The sequence below is a fragment of the Hordeum vulgare genome, chromosome 7H (assembly GCF_904849725.1).
Source record: "Hordeum vulgare subsp. vulgare chromosome 7H, MorexV3_pseudomolecules_assembly, whole genome shotgun sequence".
Taxonomy (NCBI): Eukaryota; Viridiplantae; Streptophyta; class Magnoliopsida; order Poales; family Poaceae; genus Hordeum; species Hordeum vulgare.
The window spans coordinates 70705297-70710837 of NC_058524.1; positions in this window are offsets into that span (position 1 = coordinate 70705297).

The window sequence follows — 5541 nt, forward strand, 5'->3', positions numbered from 1 at the left end:
GGTAAAGAAAGGGAGCCATGGGTTCAGAAAACTATGCCCTTTCCTCCTAAGCCATCCAAGAAAAAGGATGATGAGGATTTTGAGCGCTTCGTTGAGATGATAAGACCCATCTTTCTGCATATGCGGTTAACTGATATGCTCAAAATGTCTCCGTATGCCAAGTACATGAAAGATATCTTGACCAATAAACGGAAGATACCAGATCTTGAGATCTCCACCATGCTTGCCAATTACACTTTCAAAGGTGGAACTCCTAAGAAACTTGGTGATCCCGGAATGCCCACTATACCTTGCTCCATTAAAGGAAACTACGTAAGAACTGCCTTATGTGACCTTGGAGCTGGCGTTAGTGTTATGCCGCTCTCTCTTTATCGTAGACTTGAATAGGATAAGTTGACACCCACTGAAATTTCTGTGCAAATGGCCGACAAATCAACTGCTTTCCCTATCGGCATTTGCGAGGATGTGCCTGTTGTGGTTGCTAACACCACTATCTTAACAGACTTTGTTATCTTGGATATTCCCGAGGACGATGCCATGGCTGTCATCCTTAGAAGACCCTTTTTAAACACTACATGGGCTATTATAGATTGCAACAAAGGCAATGTCACTTTCCATGTCAACGGTAATGAGCACACAGTGCACTTTCCGAAGAAACGATATCAGGTACATTGCATCAATGCTATCGAAAAGACTTCATCGATTCTTATTGGGAGCTTTGAATGCCCTATTCCTCGTGTCAAGATGAAGTATGATTTGCTTGTTGGGGAGATACATATCCCCATTGAGGTGACTTAGTGGCTATTCGAAAATTCTCCGTTCTCTTTTGCGATTCGAGAAAATTTTGTCGAGGGGATTTGATCAACCCCATTGACGGATTTCTTTTGATGACCATGAAATGGATGAATCAAAGAGTCACATACCTCTGTTTTAAGCTTTAATTCTCTGTTGCTTAGAAGAAAAATGATAGAATTAGTTTAGTTTTTCCTGTTTTCTGTTTTAGCGTCCCGGAGAAAAATACCCCGAAAATAAAAGTTCTCCGATGGTCCTGAAAATTTAGTATGATTTTTTTTGGAATATTTGAAAAATATTGGGCCTGAGAGCTGGCCCGGGGGCCTGACCAGTGGGCCACAAGCCCTGCAGCCGCCGCCCCTGGTGGCAGCTAGCAAGCTTGTGGGGCCCACAGGGACCCCCTCCACTCATTCCAGCTCCCATCCTCTTCTCCCACCTCTAGAAAAAAAAATTTCGCAGCTCAAGCCCGTGTTCTTGCTCATTTGGCTGTGATTTTCGATCTCCTTGCTCAAAGCACCATTCTCCGAACCGTTTTGGGGAAATTACTCCATGGTAAGTGACTCCTCCATTGGTCCAATTAGTTTTTGCTCTAGTGCTTTATCCTTCGCGTATTCTTGCTACCTTGGTGACCCTGTTCTTGAGCTAGAAATGTTGATTTTAGCTGGTCCCAAGTAGTTTTAGCGCGTGATACGGTCTCTAGGCACTAGTAGGAGTAGTTGCTACAAGTTGGGTTAATCTTTATTCACTTTTCTTCCAAAGTCTCTAAAAATTTCAGAATTTTTCAGAGCTTGAAAAAGGAAAAGATGAGGAGGTTCTTGAGAGGCTCTTCAAGCCGTAACCCCAAGGAGGATGAGAGGAACCACCCCAAGTACGTAGTCCTTCGAGTCACATAAGTTCGAGCGTGCGAGTGCCAAGTGATGAGTTTTTTGCGCGTCGCTGGGCTTTATGAAGACTTTTATTACTTGGTGGAGAACGCAGGTCTTACTGCGTTCGTTGAAGATAAGTGCTCACAATACCTCCTCCTCACCAATATTTTCGTTCAAAGCTTCAACTTTTATCCGAGGAAGAATCCTCCCATGGTTGAGTCCATGATATACGATGTCCCCCAGTGCATGACGCTACAAGATTTTTGCAATGTGTGCAAATTACCTTATGTAGGTGATATTCGTGACCCTCGTCCACGAGATTTGGAGGATTTCATTGGTATTATTGCTGTTGGAGAGGAGAGAGGAGTGTCTCGCGCTAGAATTTCTAGCATACATTTTCCTGTGCTTCGGTACTTCTCATTATTTGTGGGAAAATGTTTGATTGGCCATAGGGAGGCTGGATCACTTAGTTCTCCAGACCTTGCGGTTCTGCGCGAAGGCCTTTATAACGATAAGACTTATAGCCTAGGTGCTATAGTAGCCCAGCGGTTGAACACCAACCGTTCCAATGGTGTCGTCTATGGAGGTATCTATGCTACCCGTCTTGCCAGACACTTTGAGATACCCATTAGACTGGGAGAGGAAGGAGAGATGCTTCTCCCTGAGAAATATCTGGATTATGACAACATGGTTCGCCATGATTTTCTGGATAGAGATGCTAGTAGACGGATGATTTATAACCTGGTATTTAGTCAAGGTACTCGAGAGAATATTACTTTGCCCGCTCCTTCTTTGTTCGATGTTCATGCAGGCAGGTACACTATTATGCCCTCGGACATCTACGCATATTGGGGCTTGGTCCAACCACAGGTTCCTGTGCCCGAGCCGCCAGTCGAGTACCAGACGCCAGTTTATCAGTGGGAGCCAGAGGAGCTCACACAGAAGTGGCATCCACAGTCTGCTCCAGAGTACCCCGGAGCTGGTTATTTCCCACCTTAGGAGTAGACCAAGCTAGGCCAAAAGCCTAAGCTTGGGGGAGTACGTGTTCTCACCGACATTACATTCATGCTTATGCTTTCACTTTGCTAGCCGATGTTTACACTTTGCCACTGCATTATCCATGCTAGTTTATTTTCGTTTTCTTGTTTTGTGTCCTTTTGAGAAAACCCAAATAGATTTTTCTTTCTTCTTTTACTTGTTGGGAGCTTTCCCGTGTAAATAGTTTTCTTTTTCTTTGGGTCAAGGTAGAAGATATTGGTTACAATGTTTAGTGGCTCTTGCATGCATACCTATTTAGCTTTCAAAGAGCCATATTACTTTGTCTTCTCCTTTGTGTTTGCCTGCAGATTTCAGCTTAGTCCAATGCACGAGCACTCTTATTATTGTTCACATCGTTCTATCATGCAAATGAAAGGCAATAATGATGATATATGATGAAGTGACTGAGACTGGAAAAGTTGGTATGAACTCTATCTATTTTGTTTTTGTAAATATGACTAGCTTGTCATCCCAGATTCAGCTTTGTTGTGAGAGAACCATGTTTGAAATGACAACTTAGAGATCATAGTTTCTGAGGCCATGCTTATTTAGCTAGGAGCTTATAATGGTTTGTCTTGAATGCCAACATAGATTTTGAGATGACTATGATGTAGTATGATAGGATGGTATTCTCCTTTGAATGATTCAAGTGGCTTGACTTGGCGCATGTTCATGCATGTAGTTGAAACAAAATCAACATAGCCTCTATGATGTTCGTGTTCATGGTGATTTATATCCTGTTCATGCTTGCATTCAATGCTATTCTAACTTATTGCATCTTGATGACTGTTGTCGCTCTCTAGTTGGTCGCTTCCCAGTCTTTTGCTAGCTTTCACTTGTACTAAGCGGAATACTGCTTGTGCATCCACTTCCAAAAACCCAAAAGTTTTTCCATGAGAGTCCACAATACCTACCTATTTGCGGTATCTACCTGCGTTCCAAGTAAATTTGCATGTGCCGCTCTCTAAACCTTCAAGAAATAATCTGTTTTGCATGCCCGAACCGCTCATGTGGTGACAGGGGGCTATTGGTATCTTCCATGCTAGGAGTGTTATCCTCGACATGTGTTTATTCACTGTCATTCATGAGAAAGGGGCCGGTAATTGGAATGCCCAGTTCCACACTTAAAATCGAAAACATAACTGTAAAACAAGACTCCCCCGGATTGATGTTAGTATGGACGGTACCCGAGGATTCGACTAGCCGTGGAGTGTGATTGATTGGTGGTGGGGGAGTTAAAACTTTACTTTTCTGTTTGGGAACCGCCTATAGCATGAGTAGCATGGAAGATATTGAGAACTCTTGGTCATTGCGTTGACAATGAAAGCATGCCACCCAAAATTATTATCTCTGTTTTCAAAGCTTGAGCTCTGGCACCTCTGCAAATCAATGCTTCCCTCTGCGAAGGGCCTGTCTATTTATTTTCCTGTTGAGTCATCCTCTTCTTATATAAGCACCAATTAGAGAGCACCTTTTTCATTTTTATGCTTTGCTTTTGATTGATATTGAGTATGACTAGGACTGGATCTTCGTTGCTATGAATTACAATGTTTAGTCAGCCCTTGATTTTTGGAAGTGCTATGCATTTATGTTTTGCGGTCTCAGAAAGAGCTAGCGAGATACCGCCAATTCATATTGCTTCATGCTTGTTTTGATTGAAGTGTTGGTATTTGAAACTCATTATTATTTGCTCGTTAGCTGATTATGCCATTGATATTAGTTTACCGTGAGACCTTTGTGTCACTTGCTTATGTGGTTAACTTGTGATCTTGCTAAAATTTTGGTTATGAGTTAGACATAGTTGCAACAACAAGATCAAACAGGGTTTGTCGAAGTTTTTATTTCTCTCTCAGTTTGTCAACTGAGTTGCTTGAGGACAAGCAAGGTTTTAAGCTTGGGGGAGTTGATACGTCTCCATAGTATCTACTTTTCCAAACTCTTTTGCCCTTGTTTTGGACTCTAATTTGCATGATTTGAATGGAACTAACCTGGACTGACGCTGTTTTTGTGCAGAAATGAAAGTTCTCCAAACGTCCTAAAAATATACGGAGATTATTTTTGGAAAATATGAAAAATACCTGCGCAAAGATCCACCGAAGGGGGTGGGCCAGTGGGCCACAAGACCTGTAGCCGCCACCCCCTGGTGGCGGCTAGCAAGCTTGTGGGGCCCACGTGGCTCTACTGCCCCCAATCTCAGCTCTATAAGTTCACTTTTGTCCCAGAAAAAATAAAGAGAGAAGATTTCGTCGCGTTTGCGATACGGAGGCGCCGCCACATCCCATTCTTCATCTAGAGGGCAGATCTGGAGTCCGTTTTGGGCTCCGGAGAGGGGAAATCGTCGCCATCGTCATCATCAACTTTCTTCCCTCTCCAATTCCATGAAGCTCTTCGTAGTTCGTGAGTAATCTATTCGTAGGCCCGCTGGGCGGTGATGAGTAGGATGAGATCTATCATGTAATCGAGTTAGTTTTGACGGGGATTGATCCCTAGTATCCACTATGTTCTGAGATTGATGTTGCTACTACTTTGCCATGCTTAATGCTTGTCACTAGGGCCCGAGTGCCATGATTTCAGATATGAAATTATTATGGTGTCACCAATATATGTGTGTTTTAGATCCGATCTTGCAAGTTGTAGTTACCTACTATGTGTTATGACCCGGCAACCTCGGAGTGACAATAACCGGAACCACTCCCGGTGATGACCATAGTTTGAGGAGTTCATGTGTTCACCAAGTGCTAATGCGTTGGTTCGGTTCTTTATTAAAAGGAGAACCTTAGTATCCCGTAGTTTCCTTTTGGACCCCGCTGCCACGGGAGGGATGGATAATAGATGTCATGCAAGT